The following is a 12,045-nucleotide window of genomic DNA, read 5'->3' on the forward strand; positions in this document are numbered from 1 at the left end:
ACATAATAAAAAGTCAACCGCACCACGGATTCCCAGACAGTCTCCCACACTGGTACTAGCGAGGCCTTAAGCTGTGTAACTTCTGCGATCTGACGAGAGCAGGCACATTCAGCTTAGAATGGCCATTGACATTAAAAGCCTTAATCCATAGTCCTATTTAATCTATTGTGAAACAAAATCTAAACAACATAATAAAAAGTCAACCGCACCACGGATTCCCAGACAGTCTCCCACACTGGTACTAGCGAGGCCTTAAGCTGTGTAACTTCTGCGATCTGACGAGAGTAGGGACATTCAGCTTAGAATGGCCATTGACATTAAATGCTTTAATCCATAGTCCTTTTTAATCGATTGTGAAACAAAATCTAAACGACATAATAAAAATTCAACCGCACCACGGATTCCCAGACAGTCTCCCACACTGGTACTAGCGAGGCCTTAAGCTGTGTAACTTCTGCGTTCTGACGAGAGCAGGCACATTCAGCTTAGAATGGCCATTGACGTTAAATGCTTTAATCCATAGTCCTATTTAAACTATTGTGAAACAAAATCTAAACGACATAATAAAAAGTCAACTTCACCACGGATTCCCAAACAGTCTCCCACACTGGTACTAGCGAGGCCTTAAGCTGTGTAACTTCTGCGATCTGACGAGAGCAGGCACATTCAGCTTAGAATGGCCATTGACATTAAATGCTTTAATCCATAGTCCTTTTTAATCGATTGTGAAACAAAATCTAAACGACATAATAAAAAGTCAACCGCACCACGGATTCCCAGACAGTCTCCCACACTGGTACTAGCGAGGCCTTAAGCTGTGTAACTTCTGCGATCTGACGAGAGCAGGGACATTCATCTTAGAATGGCCATTGACATTAAATGCTTTAATCCATAGTCCTTTTTAATCGATTGTGAAACAAAATCTAAACGACATAATAAAAATTCAACCGCACCACGGATTCCCAGACAGTCTCCCACACTGGTACTAGCGAGGCCTTAAGCTGTGTAACTTCTGCGATCTGACGAGAGCAGGCACATTCAGCTTAGAATGGCCATTGATGTTAAATGCTTTAATCCATAGTCCTATTTAATCTATTGTGAAACAAAATCTAAACGACATAATAAAAGGTAAACTGCACCACGGATTCCCAGACAGTCTCCCACACTGGTACTAGCGAGGCGTTAAGCTGCGTAACTTCTGCGATCTAACGAGAGCAGGCACATTCAGCTTAGAATGGCCATTGACATTCAATGCTTTAATCCATAGTCCTTTTTAATCGATTGTGAAACAAAATCTAAACGACATAATAAAAAGTCAACCGCACCACGGATTCCCAGACAGTCTCCCACACTGGTACTAGCGAGGCCTTAAGCTGTGTAACTTCTGCGATCTGACGAGAGCAGGCACATTCAGCTTAGAATGGCCATTGACGTGAAATGATTTAATCCATAGTCCTATTTAATCTATTGTGAAACACAATCTAAACGACATAATAAAAATTCAACCGCACCACGGATTCCCAGACAGTCTCCCACACTGGTACTAGCGAGGCCTTAAGCTGTGTAACTTCTGCGATCTGACGAGAGCAGGGACATTCAGCTTAGAATGGCCATTGACATTAAATGCTTTAATCCATAGTCCTTTTTAATCGATTGTGAAACAAAATCTAAACAACATAATAAAAATTCAACCGCACCACGGATTCCCAGACAGTCTCCCACACTGGTACTAGCGAGGCCTTAAGCTGTGTAACTTCTGCGATCTGACGAGAGCAGGCACATTCAGCTTAGAATGGCCATTGACGTTAAATGCTTTAATCCATAGTCCTATTTAATCTATTGTGAAACAAAATCAAAACGACATAATAAAAAGTCAACGGCACCACGTATTCCCAGACAGTCTCCCACACTGGTACTAGCGAGGCGTTAAGCTGTGTAACTTCTGCGATCTAACGAGAGCAGGGACATTCAGCTTAGAACGGCCATTGACATTAAATGCTTTAATCCATAGTCCTTTTTAATCGATTGTGAAACAAAATCTAAACGACATAATAAAAATTCAACAGCACAACGGATTCCGAGACAGTCTCCCACACTGGTACTAGCGAGGCCTTAAGCTGGGTAACTTCTGCGATCTGACGAGAGCAGGCACATTCAGCTTAGAATGGCCATTGACGTGAAATTATTTAATCCATAGTCCTATTTAATCTATTGTGAAACAAAATCTAAACGACATAATAAAATGTCAACCGCACCACGGCTTCCCAGACAGTCTCCCACACTGGTACTAGGGAGGCTTTAAGCTGTGTAACTTCTGCGACCTAACGAGAGCAGGCACATTCAGCTTAGAATGGCCATTAACATTAAATGCATTAATCCATAGTCCTTTTTAATCGATTGTGAAACAAAATCTAAACGACATAATAAAAAGTCAACCGCACCACGGATTCCCAGACAGTCTCCCACACTGGTACTAGCGAGGGCTTAAGCTGTGTAACTTCTGCGTTCTGACGAGAGCTGGCACATTCAGCTTAGAATGGCCATTGACGCTAAATGCTTGAATCCATAGTCCTATTTAATCTATTGTGAAACACAATCTAAACGACATAATAAAAATTCAACCGCACCACGGATTCCCAGACAGTCTCCCACACTGGTACTAGCGAGGCCTTAAGCTGTGTAACTTCTGCGATCTGACGAGAGCAGGGACATTCAGCTTAGAATGGCCATTGACATTAAATGCTTTTATCCATAGTCCTTTTTAATCGATTGTGAAACAAAATCTAAACGACATAATAAAAATTCAACCGCACCACGGATTCCCAGACAGTCTCCCACACTGGTACTAGCGAGGCCTTAAGCTGTGTAACTTCTGCGATCTGACGAGAGCAGGCACATTCAGCTTAGAATGGCCATTGACGTTAAATGCTTTAATCCATAGTCCTATTTAATCTATTGTGAAACAAAATCAAAACGACATAATAAAAAGTCAACCGCACCACGTATTCCCAGACAGTCTCCCACACTGGTACTAGCGAGGCGTTAAGCTGTGTAACTTCTGCGATCTAACGAGAGCAGGCACATTCAGCTTAGAATGGCCATTAACATTAAACGCTTTAATCCATAGTCCTTTTTAATCGATTGTGAAACAAAATCTAAACGACATAATAAAAAGTCAACCGCACCACGGATTCCCAGACAGTCTCCCACACTGGTACTAGCGAGGCCTTAAGCTGTGTAACTTCTGCGATCTGACGAGAGCAGGCACATTCAGCTTAGAATGGCCATTGACGTTAAATGCTTTAATCCATAGTCCTATTTAATCTATTGTGAAACAAAATCTAAACGACATAATAAAAAGTCAACCGCACCACGGATTCCCAGACAGTCTCCCACACTGGTACTAGCGAGGCGTTAAGCTGTGTAACTTCTGCGATCTAACGAGAGCAGGGACATTCAGCTTAGAATGGCCATTGACGTTAAAGGCTTTAAACCATAGTCCTTTTTAATCGATTGTGAAACAAAATCTAAACGACATAATAAAAATTCAACCGCACCACGGATTCCCAGACAGTCTCCCACACTGGTACTAGCGAGGCCTTAAACTGTGTAACTTCAGCGTTCTGACCAGAGCAGGCACATTCAGCTTAGAATGGCCATTGACATTAAATGCTTTAATCCATAGTCCTATTTAATCTATTGTGAAACAAAATCTAAACGACATAATAAAAAGTCAACCGCACCACGGATTCCCAGACAGTCTCCCACACTGGTACTAGCGAGGCCTTAAGCTGTGTAACTTCTGCGATCTGACGAGAGCAAGCACATTCAGCTTTGAATGGCCATTGACATTAAATGCTTTAATCCATAGTACTTTTTAATCGATTGTGAAACAAAATCTAAACGACATAATAAAAAGTCAACCGCACCACGGATTCCCAGACAGTCTCCCACACTGGTACTAGCGAGGCCTTAAGCTGTGTAACTTCTGCGATCTGACGAGAGCAGGCACATTCAGCTTAGAATGGCCATTGACATTAAATGCTTTAATCCATAGTCCTTTTTAATCGATTGTGAAACAAAATCTAAACGACATAATAAAAATTCAACCGCACCACGGATTCCCAGACAGTCTCCCACACTGGTACTAGCAAGGACTTAAGCTGTGTAACTTCTGCGATCTGACGAGAGCAGGCACATTCAGCTTAGAATGGCCATTGACATTAAATCCTTTAATCCATAGTCCTATTTAATCTATTGTGAAACAAAATCTAAACTACATAATAAAAAGTCAACAGCACCACGGATTCCCAGACAGTCTCCCACACTGATACTAGCGAGGCGTTAAGCTGCGTAACTTCTGCGATCTAACGAGAGCAGGCACATTCAGCTTAGAATGGCCATTGACGTTAAATGCTTTAATCCATAGTCCTTTTTAATCGATTGTGAAACAAAATCTAAACAACATAATAAAAAGTCAACCGCACCACGGATTCCCAGACAGTCTCCCACACTGGTACTAGCGAGGACTTAAGCTGTGTAACTTCTGCGATCTGACGAGAGCAGGCACATTCAGCTTAGAATGGCCATTGACATTAAAAGCCTTAATCCATAGTCCTATTTAATCTATTGTGAAACAAAATCTAAACAACATAATAAAAAGTCAACCGCACCACGGATTCCCAGACAGTCTCCCACACTGGTACTAGCGAGGGCTTAAGCTGAGTAACTTCTGCGATCTGACGAGAGCAGGGACATTCAGCTTAGAATGGCCATTGACATTAAATGCTTTAATCCATAGTCCTTTTTAATCGATTGTGAAACAAAATCTAAACGACATAATAAAAATTCAACCGCACCACGGATTCCCAGACAGTCTCCCACACTGGTACTAGCGAGGCCTTAAGCTGTGTAACTTCTGCGATCTGACGAGAGGAGGGACATTCAGCTTAGAATGGCCATTGACATTAAATGCTTTAATCCATAGTCCTATTTAATCTATTGTGAAACAAAATCTAAACAACATAATAAAAAGTCAACCGCACCACGGATTCCCAGACAGTCTCCCACACTGGTACTAGCGAGGCCTTAAGCTGTGTAACTTCTGCGATCTGACGAGAGCAGGCACATTCAGCTTAGAATGGCCATTGACATTAAAAGCCTTAATCCATAGTCCTATTTAATCTATTGTGAAACAAAATCTAAACAACATAATAAAAAGTCAACCGCACCACGGATTCCCAGACAGTCTCCCAAACTGGTACTAGCGAGGCCTTAAGCTGTGTAACTTCTGCGAACTGACGAGAGGAGGGACATTCAGCTTAGAATGGCCATTGACGTTAAATGCTTTAATCCATAGTCCTATTTAATCTATTGTGAAACAAAATCAAAACGACATAATAAAAAGTCAACGGCACCACGTATTCCCAGACAGTCTCCCACACTGGTACTAGCGAGGCGTTAAGCTGTGTAACTTCTGCGATCTAACGAGAGCAGGGACATTCAGCTTAGAATGGCCATTGACATTAAATGCTTTAATCCATAGTCCTTTTTAATCGATTGTGAAACAAAATCTAAACGACATAATAAAAATTCAACAGCACAACGGATTCCGAGACAGTCTCCCACACTGGTACTAGCGAGGCCTTAAGCTGGGTAACTTCTGCGATCTGACGAGAGCAGGCACATTCAGCTTAGAATGGCCATTGACGTGAAATTATTTAATCCATAGTCCTATTTAATCTATTGTGAAACAAAATCTAAACGACATAATAAAATGTCAACCGCACCACGGATTCCCAGACAGTCTCCCACACTGGTACTAGGGAGGCTTTAAGCTGTGTAACTTCTGCGACCTAACGAGAGCAGGCACATTCAGCTTAGAATGGCCATTAACATTAAATGCATTAATCCATAGTCCTTTTTAATCGATTGTGAAACAAAATCTAAACGACATAATAAAAAGTCAACCGCACCACGGATTCCCAGACAGTCTCCCACACTGGTACTAGCGAGGGCTTAAGCTGTGTAACTTCTGCGTTCTGACGAGAGCTGGCACATTCAGCTTAGAATGGCCATTGACGCTAAATGCTTGAATCCATAGTCCTATTTAATCTATTGTGAAACACAATCTAAACGACATAATAAAAATTCAACCGCACCACGGATTCCCAGACAGTCTCCCACACTGGTACTAGCGAGGCCTTAAGCTGTGTAACTTCTGCGATCTGACGAGAGCAGGGACATTCAGCTTAGAATGGCCATTGACATTAAATGCTTTTATCCATAGTCCTTTTTAATCGATTGTGAAACAAAATCTAAACGACATAATAAAAATTCAACCGCACCACGGATTCCCAGACAGTCTCCCACACTGGTACTAGCGAGGCCTTAAGCTGTGTAACTTCTGCGATCTGACGAGAGCAGGCACATTCAGCTTAGAATGGCCATTGACGTTAAATGCTTTAATCCATAGTCCTATTTAATCTATTGTGAAACAAAATCAAAACGACATAATAAAAAGTCAACCGCACCACGTATTCCCAGACAGTCTCCCACACTGGTACTAGCGAGGCGTTAAGCTGTGTAACTTCTGCGATCTAACGAGAGCAGGCACATTCAGCTTAGAATGGCCATTAACATTAAACGCTTTAATCCATAGTCCTTTTTAATCGATTGTGAAACAAAATCTAAACGACATAATAAAAAGTCAACCGCACCACGGATTCCCAGACAGTCTCCCACACTGGTACTAGCGAGGCCTTAAGCTGTGTAACTTCTGCGATCTGACGAGAGCAGGCACATTCAGCTTAGAATGGCCATTGACGTTAAATGCTTTAATCCATAGTCCTATTTAATCTATTGTGAAACAAAATCTAAACGACATAATAAAAAGTCAACCGCACCACGGATTCCCAGACAGTCTCCCACACTGGTACTAGCGAGGCGTTAAGCTGTGTAACTTCTGCGATCTAACGAGAGCAGGGACATTCAGCTTAGAATGGCCATTGACGTTAAAGGCTTTAAACCATAGTCCTTTTTAATCGATTGTGAAACAAAATCTAAACGACATAATAAAAATTCAACCGCACCACGGATTCCCAGACAGTCTCCCACACTGGTACTAGCGAGGCCTTAAACTGTGTAACTTCAGCGTTCTGACCAGAGCAGGCACATTCAGCTTAGAATGGCCATTGACATTAAATGCTTTAATCCATAGTCCTATTTAATCTATTGTGAAACAAAATCTAAACGACATAATAAAAAGTCAACCGCACCACGGATTCCCAGACAGTCTCCCACACTGGTACTAGCGAGGCCTTAAGCTGTGTAACTTCTGCGATCTGACGAGAGCAAGCACATTCAGCTTTGAATGGCCATTGACATTAAATGCTTTAATCCATAGTACTTTTTAATCGATTGTGAAACAAAATCTAAACGACATAATAAAAAGTCAACCGCACCACGGATTCCCAGACAGTCTCCCACACTGGTACTAGCGAGGCCTTAAGCTGTGTAACTTCTGCGATCTGACGAGAGCAGGCACATTCAGCTTAGAATGGCCATTGACATTAAATGCTTTAATCCATAGTCCTTTTTAATCGATTGTGAAACAAAATCTAAACGACATAATAAAAATTCAACCGCACCACGGATTCCCAGACAGTCTCCCACACTGGTACTAGCAAGGACTTAAGCTGTGTAACTTCTGCGATCTGACGAGAGCAGGCACATTCAGCTTAGAATGGCCATTGACATTAAATCCTTTAATCCATAGTCCTATTTAATCTATTGTGAAACAAAATCTAAACTACATAATAAAAAGTCAACAGCACCACGGATTCCCAGACAGTCTCCCACACTGGTACTAGCGAGGCGTTAAGCTGCGTAACTTCTGCGATCTAACGAGAGCAGGCACATTCAGCTTAGAATGGCCATTGACGTTAAATGCTTTAATCCATAGTCCTTTTTAATCGATTGTGAAACAAAATCTAAACAACATAATAAAAAGTCAACCGCACCACGGATTCCCAGACAGTCTCCCACACTGGTACTAGCGAGGACTTAAGCTGTGTAACTTCTGCGATCTGACGAGAGCAGGCACATTCAGCTTAGAATGGCCATTGACATTAAAAGCCTTAATCCATAGTCCTATTTAATCTATTGTGAAACAAAATCTAAACAACATAATAAAAAGTCAACCGCACCACGGATTCCCAGACAGTCTCCCACACTGGTACTAGCGAGGGCTTAAGCTGAGTAACTTCTGCGATCTGACGAGAGCAGGGACATTCAGCTTAGAATGGCCATTGACATTAAATGCTTTAATCCATAGTCCTTTTTAATCGATTGTGAAACAAAATCTAAACGACATAATAAAAAGTCAACCGCACCACGGATTCCCAGACAGTCTCCCACACTGGTACTAGCGAGGCCTTAAGCTGTGTAACTTCTGCGATCTGACGAGAGGAGGGACATTCAGCTTAGAATGGCCATTGACATTAAATGCTTTAATCCATAGTCCTATTTAATCTATTGTGAAACAAAATCTAAACAACATAATAAAAAGTCAACCGCACCACGGATTCCCAGACAGTCTCCCACACTGGTACTAGCGAGGCCTTAAGCTGTGTAACTTCTGCGATCTGACGAGAGCAGGCACATTCAGCTTAGAATGGCCATTGACATTAAAAGCCTTAATCCATAGTCCTATTTAATCTATTGTGAAACAAAATCTAAACAACATAATAAAAAGTCAACCGCACCACGGATTCCCAGACAGTCTCCCAAACTGGTACTAGCGAGGCCTTAAGCTGTGTAACTTCTGCGATCTGACGAGAGGAGGGACATTCAGCTTAGAATGGCCATTGACGTTAAATGCTTTAATCCATAGTCCTATTTAATCTATTGTGAAACAAAATCTAAACAACATAATAAAAAGTCAACCGCACCACGGATTCCCAGACAGTCTCCCACACTGGTACTAGCGAGGCCTTAAGCTGTGTAACTTCTGCGATCTGACGAGAGCAGGCACATTCAGCTTAGAATGGCCATTGACATTAAATGCTTTAATCCATAGTCCTTTTTAATCGATTGTGAAACAAAATCTAAACGACATAATAAAAAGGCAACCGCACCACGGATTCCCAGACAGTCTCCCACACTGGTACTAGCGAGGCCTTAAGCTGTGTAACTTCTGCGATCTGACGAGAGCAGGCACATTCAGCTTAGAATGGCCATTGACATTAAAAGCCTTAATCCATAGTCCTTTTTAATCGATTGTGAAACAAAATCTAAACAACATAATAAAAATTCAACCGCACCACGGATTCCCAGACAGTCTCCCACACTGGTACTAGCGAGGCCTTAAGCTGTGTAACTTCTGCGTTCTGACGAGAGCAGGCACATTCAGCTTAGAATGGCCATTGACATTAAAAGCCTTAATCCATAGTCCTATTTAATCTATTGTGAAACAAAATCTAAACAACATAATAAAAAGTCAACCACACCACGGATTCCCAGACAGTCTCCCACACTGGTACTAGTGAGGACTTATGCTGTGTAACTTCTGCGTTCTGACGAGAGCAGGCACATTCAGCTTAGAATGACCATTGACGTTAAATGCTTTAATCCATAGTCCTATTTAATCTATTGTGAAACAAAATCTAAACGACATAATAAAAAGTCAACCGCACCACGGATTCCCAGACAGTCTCCCACACTGGTACTAGCGAGGCCTTAAGCTGTGTACCTTCTGCGTTCTGACGAGAGCAGGCACATTCAGCTTAGAATGGCCATTGACGTGAAATGCTTTAATCCATAGTCCTATTTAATCTATTGTGAAACAAAATCTAAACGACATAATAAAAAGTCAACCGCACCCCGGATTCCCAGACAGTCTCCCACACTGGTACTAGCGAGGCCTTAAGCTGTGTAACTGCTGCGATCTGACGAGAGCAGGCACATTCAGCTTAGAATGGCCATTGACATTAAATGCTTTAATCCATAGTCCTTTTTAATCGATTGTGAAACAAAATCTAAACGACATAATAAAAAGTCAACCGCACCACGGATTCCCAGACAGTCTCCCACACTGGTACTAGCGAGGCCTTAAGCTGTGTAACTTCTGCGATCTGACGAGAGCAGGCACATTCAGCTTAGAATGGCCATTGACATTAAATGCTTTAATCCATAGTCCTTTTTAATCGATTGTGAAACAAAATCTAAACGACATAATAAAAAGTCAACCGCACCACGGATTCCCAGACAGTCTCCCACACTGGTACAAGCGAGGCCTTAAGCTGTGTAACTTCTGCGATCTGACGAGAGCAGGGACATTCAGCTTAGAATGGCCATTGACATTAAATGCTTTAATCCATAGTCCTTTTTAATCGATTGTGAAACAAAATCTAAACGACATAATAAAAATTAGACCGCACCACGGATTCCCAGACAGTCTCCCACACTGGTACTAGCGAGGCCTTAAGCTGTGTAACTTCTGCGATCTGACGAGAGCAGGCACATTCAGTTTAGAATGGCCATTGATGTTAAATGCTTTAATCCATAGTCCTATTTAATCTATTGTGAAACAAAATCTAAACGACATAATAAAAATTCAACCGCACCACGGATTCCCAGACAGTCTCCCACACTGGTACTAGCGAGGCCTTAAGCTGTGTAACTTCTGCGTTCTGACGAGAGCAGGCACATTCAGCTTAGAATGGCCATTGACATGAAATGCTTTAATCCATAGTCCTATTTAATCTATTGTGAAACAAAATCTAAACGACATAATAAAAAGTCAACCGCACCACGGATTCCCAGACAGTCTCCCACACTGGTACTAGCGAGGCCTTAAGCTGTGTAACTTCTGCGATCTGACGAAAGCAGGCACATTCAGCTTAGAATGGCCATTGACATTAAATGCTTTAATCCATAGTCCTTTTTAATCGATTGTGAAACAAAATCTAAACGACATAATAAAAAGTCAACCGCACCCCGGATTCCCAGACAGTCTCCCACACTGGTACTAGCGAGGCCTTAAGCTGTGTAACTTCTGCGATCGGACGAGAGCAGGCACATTCAGCTTATAATGGCCATTGACATTAAATGTTTTAGTCCATAGTCCTTTTTAATCGATTGTGAAACAAAATCTAAACGACATAATAAAAAGTCAACCGCACCACGGATTCCCAGACAGTCTCCCACACTGGTACTAGTGAGGCCTTAAGCTGTGTAACTTCTGCGATCTGACGGGAGCAGGCACATTCAGCTTAGAATGGCCATTGACATTAAATGCTTTAATCCATAGTCCTTTTTAATCGATTGTGAAACAAAATCTAAACGACATAATAAAAATTCAACCGCACCACGGATTCCCAGACAGTCTCCCACACTGGTACTAGCGAGGCCTTAAGCTGTGTAACTTCTGCGTTCTGACGAGAGCAGGCACATTCAGCTTAGAATGGCCATTAACGTTAAATGCTTTAATCCATAGTCCTATTTAATCTATTGTGAAACAAAATCTAAACGACATAATAAAAAGTCAACCGCACCACTGATTCCCAGACAGTCTCCCACACTAGTACTAGCGAGGCCTTAAGCTGTGTAACTTCTGCGATCTGACGAGAGCAGGCACATTCAGCTTAGAATGGCCATTGACATTAAATGCTTTAATCCATAGTCCTTTTTAATCGATTGTAAAACAAAATCTAAACGACATAATAAAAATTCAACCGCACCACGGATTCCCAGACAGTCTCCCACACTGGTACTAGCGAGGCCTTAAGCTGTGTAACTTCTGCGATCTGACGAGAGCAGGCACATTCAGCTTAGAATGGCCATTGACATTAGAAGCCTTAATCCATAGTCCTATTTAATCTATTGTGAAACAAAATCTAAACAACATAGTAAAAAGTCAACCGCACCACGGATTCCCAGACAGTCTCCCACACTGATACTAGCGAGGCCTTAAGCTGTGTAACTTCTGCGATCTGACGAGAGCAGGAACATTCAGCTTAGAATGGCCATTGACATTAAATGCTT

The 12,045-nt window shown here is 41.9% G+C and overlaps 41 pseudogenes; all 41 read right to left on the bottom strand.

The window, feature by feature from the left end:
• Nucleotides 1-11: 11 nt before the first annotated feature.
• LOC142677547 (5S ribosomal RNA) lies at nt 12-130 on the bottom strand (annotated as a pseudogene).
• A 67-nt stretch (nt 131-197) lies between these two features.
• On the bottom strand, nt 198-316 carry LOC142672875 (5S ribosomal RNA; annotated as a pseudogene).
• A 67-nt stretch (nt 317-383) lies between these two features.
• Nucleotides 384-502, bottom strand: LOC142735112 (5S ribosomal RNA; annotated as a pseudogene).
• A 67-nt stretch (nt 503-569) lies between these two features.
• LOC142738517 (5S ribosomal RNA) lies at nt 570-688 on the bottom strand (annotated as a pseudogene).
• Nucleotides 689-755: 67 nt separating this feature from the next.
• On the bottom strand, nt 756-874 carry LOC142738021 (5S ribosomal RNA; annotated as a pseudogene).
• Nucleotides 875-941: 67 nt separating this feature from the next.
• On the bottom strand, nt 942-1,060 carry LOC142736321 (5S ribosomal RNA; annotated as a pseudogene).
• A 67-nt stretch (nt 1,061-1,127) lies between these two features.
• Nucleotides 1,128-1,246, bottom strand: LOC142691516 (5S ribosomal RNA; annotated as a pseudogene).
• A 67-nt stretch (nt 1,247-1,313) lies between these two features.
• On the bottom strand, nt 1,314-1,432 carry LOC142677655 (5S ribosomal RNA; annotated as a pseudogene).
• A 67-nt stretch (nt 1,433-1,499) lies between these two features.
• Nucleotides 1,500-1,618, bottom strand: LOC142737953 (5S ribosomal RNA; annotated as a pseudogene).
• Nucleotides 1,619-1,685: 67 nt separating this feature from the next.
• LOC142736537 (5S ribosomal RNA) lies at nt 1,686-1,804 on the bottom strand (annotated as a pseudogene).
• Nucleotides 1,805-1,871: 67 nt separating this feature from the next.
• On the bottom strand, nt 1,872-1,990 carry LOC142668080 (5S ribosomal RNA; annotated as a pseudogene).
• Nucleotides 1,991-2,057: 67 nt separating this feature from the next.
• On the bottom strand, nt 2,058-2,176 carry LOC142698613 (5S ribosomal RNA; annotated as a pseudogene).
• Nucleotides 2,177-2,429: 253 nt separating this feature from the next.
• On the bottom strand, nt 2,430-2,548 carry LOC142680144 (5S ribosomal RNA; annotated as a pseudogene).
• A 67-nt stretch (nt 2,549-2,615) lies between these two features.
• Nucleotides 2,616-2,734, bottom strand: LOC142737954 (5S ribosomal RNA; annotated as a pseudogene).
• Nucleotides 2,735-2,801: 67 nt separating this feature from the next.
• LOC142736538 (5S ribosomal RNA) lies at nt 2,802-2,920 on the bottom strand (annotated as a pseudogene).
• A 67-nt stretch (nt 2,921-2,987) lies between these two features.
• LOC142689073 (5S ribosomal RNA) lies at nt 2,988-3,106 on the bottom strand (annotated as a pseudogene).
• Nucleotides 3,107-3,173: 67 nt separating this feature from the next.
• Nucleotides 3,174-3,292, bottom strand: LOC142677765 (5S ribosomal RNA; annotated as a pseudogene).
• Nucleotides 3,293-3,359: 67 nt separating this feature from the next.
• Nucleotides 3,360-3,478, bottom strand: LOC142692024 (5S ribosomal RNA; annotated as a pseudogene).
• Nucleotides 3,479-3,731: 253 nt separating this feature from the next.
• Nucleotides 3,732-3,850, bottom strand: LOC142671860 (5S ribosomal RNA; annotated as a pseudogene).
• Nucleotides 3,851-3,917: 67 nt separating this feature from the next.
• Nucleotides 3,918-4,036, bottom strand: LOC142677887 (5S ribosomal RNA; annotated as a pseudogene).
• Nucleotides 4,037-4,103: 67 nt separating this feature from the next.
• Nucleotides 4,104-4,222, bottom strand: LOC142697990 (5S ribosomal RNA; annotated as a pseudogene).
• Nucleotides 4,223-4,289: 67 nt separating this feature from the next.
• LOC142738066 (5S ribosomal RNA) lies at nt 4,290-4,408 on the bottom strand (annotated as a pseudogene).
• A 67-nt stretch (nt 4,409-4,475) lies between these two features.
• On the bottom strand, nt 4,476-4,594 carry LOC142736902 (5S ribosomal RNA; annotated as a pseudogene).
• Nucleotides 4,595-4,661: 67 nt separating this feature from the next.
• On the bottom strand, nt 4,662-4,780 carry LOC142682714 (5S ribosomal RNA; annotated as a pseudogene).
• A 253-nt stretch (nt 4,781-5,033) lies between these two features.
• On the bottom strand, nt 5,034-5,152 carry LOC142678009 (5S ribosomal RNA; annotated as a pseudogene).
• Nucleotides 5,153-5,405: 253 nt separating this feature from the next.
• LOC142736035 (5S ribosomal RNA) lies at nt 5,406-5,524 on the bottom strand (annotated as a pseudogene).
• A 67-nt stretch (nt 5,525-5,591) lies between these two features.
• On the bottom strand, nt 5,592-5,710 carry LOC142698624 (5S ribosomal RNA; annotated as a pseudogene).
• A 626-nt stretch (nt 5,711-6,336) lies between these two features.
• Nucleotides 6,337-6,453, bottom strand: LOC142710260 (5S ribosomal RNA; annotated as a pseudogene).
• Nucleotides 6,454-6,521: 68 nt separating this feature from the next.
• On the bottom strand, nt 6,522-6,640 carry LOC142689095 (5S ribosomal RNA; annotated as a pseudogene).
• Nucleotides 6,641-6,708: 68 nt separating this feature from the next.
• On the bottom strand, nt 6,709-6,825 carry LOC142701291 (5S ribosomal RNA; annotated as a pseudogene).
• Nucleotides 6,826-7,452: 627 nt separating this feature from the next.
• Nucleotides 7,453-7,569, bottom strand: LOC142701303 (5S ribosomal RNA; annotated as a pseudogene).
• A 254-nt stretch (nt 7,570-7,823) lies between these two features.
• Nucleotides 7,824-7,942, bottom strand: LOC142730452 (5S ribosomal RNA; annotated as a pseudogene).
• A 626-nt stretch (nt 7,943-8,568) lies between these two features.
• Nucleotides 8,569-8,685, bottom strand: LOC142701314 (5S ribosomal RNA; annotated as a pseudogene).
• A 255-nt stretch (nt 8,686-8,940) lies between these two features.
• On the bottom strand, nt 8,941-9,057 carry LOC142701325 (5S ribosomal RNA; annotated as a pseudogene).
• A 69-nt stretch (nt 9,058-9,126) lies between these two features.
• LOC142693921 (5S ribosomal RNA) lies at nt 9,127-9,244 on the bottom strand (annotated as a pseudogene).
• A 68-nt stretch (nt 9,245-9,312) lies between these two features.
• Nucleotides 9,313-9,429, bottom strand: LOC142702021 (5S ribosomal RNA; annotated as a pseudogene).
• Nucleotides 9,430-10,056: 627 nt separating this feature from the next.
• Nucleotides 10,057-10,173, bottom strand: LOC142701336 (5S ribosomal RNA; annotated as a pseudogene).
• Nucleotides 10,174-10,614: 441 nt separating this feature from the next.
• LOC142702031 (5S ribosomal RNA) lies at nt 10,615-10,731 on the bottom strand (annotated as a pseudogene).
• Nucleotides 10,732-11,172: 441 nt separating this feature from the next.
• On the bottom strand, nt 11,173-11,289 carry LOC142694396 (5S ribosomal RNA; annotated as a pseudogene).
• A 69-nt stretch (nt 11,290-11,358) lies between these two features.
• On the bottom strand, nt 11,359-11,475 carry LOC142711860 (5S ribosomal RNA; annotated as a pseudogene).
• A 255-nt stretch (nt 11,476-11,730) lies between these two features.
• On the bottom strand, nt 11,731-11,847 carry LOC142710268 (5S ribosomal RNA; annotated as a pseudogene).
• Nucleotides 11,848-12,045: the final 198 nt, after the last annotated feature.

Source organism: Rhinoderma darwinii, chromosome 1 (genome assembly GCF_050947455.1).
Source record: "Rhinoderma darwinii isolate aRhiDar2 chromosome 1, aRhiDar2.hap1, whole genome shotgun sequence".
NCBI lineage: Eukaryota > Metazoa > Chordata > Amphibia > Anura > Rhinodermatidae > Rhinoderma > Rhinoderma darwinii.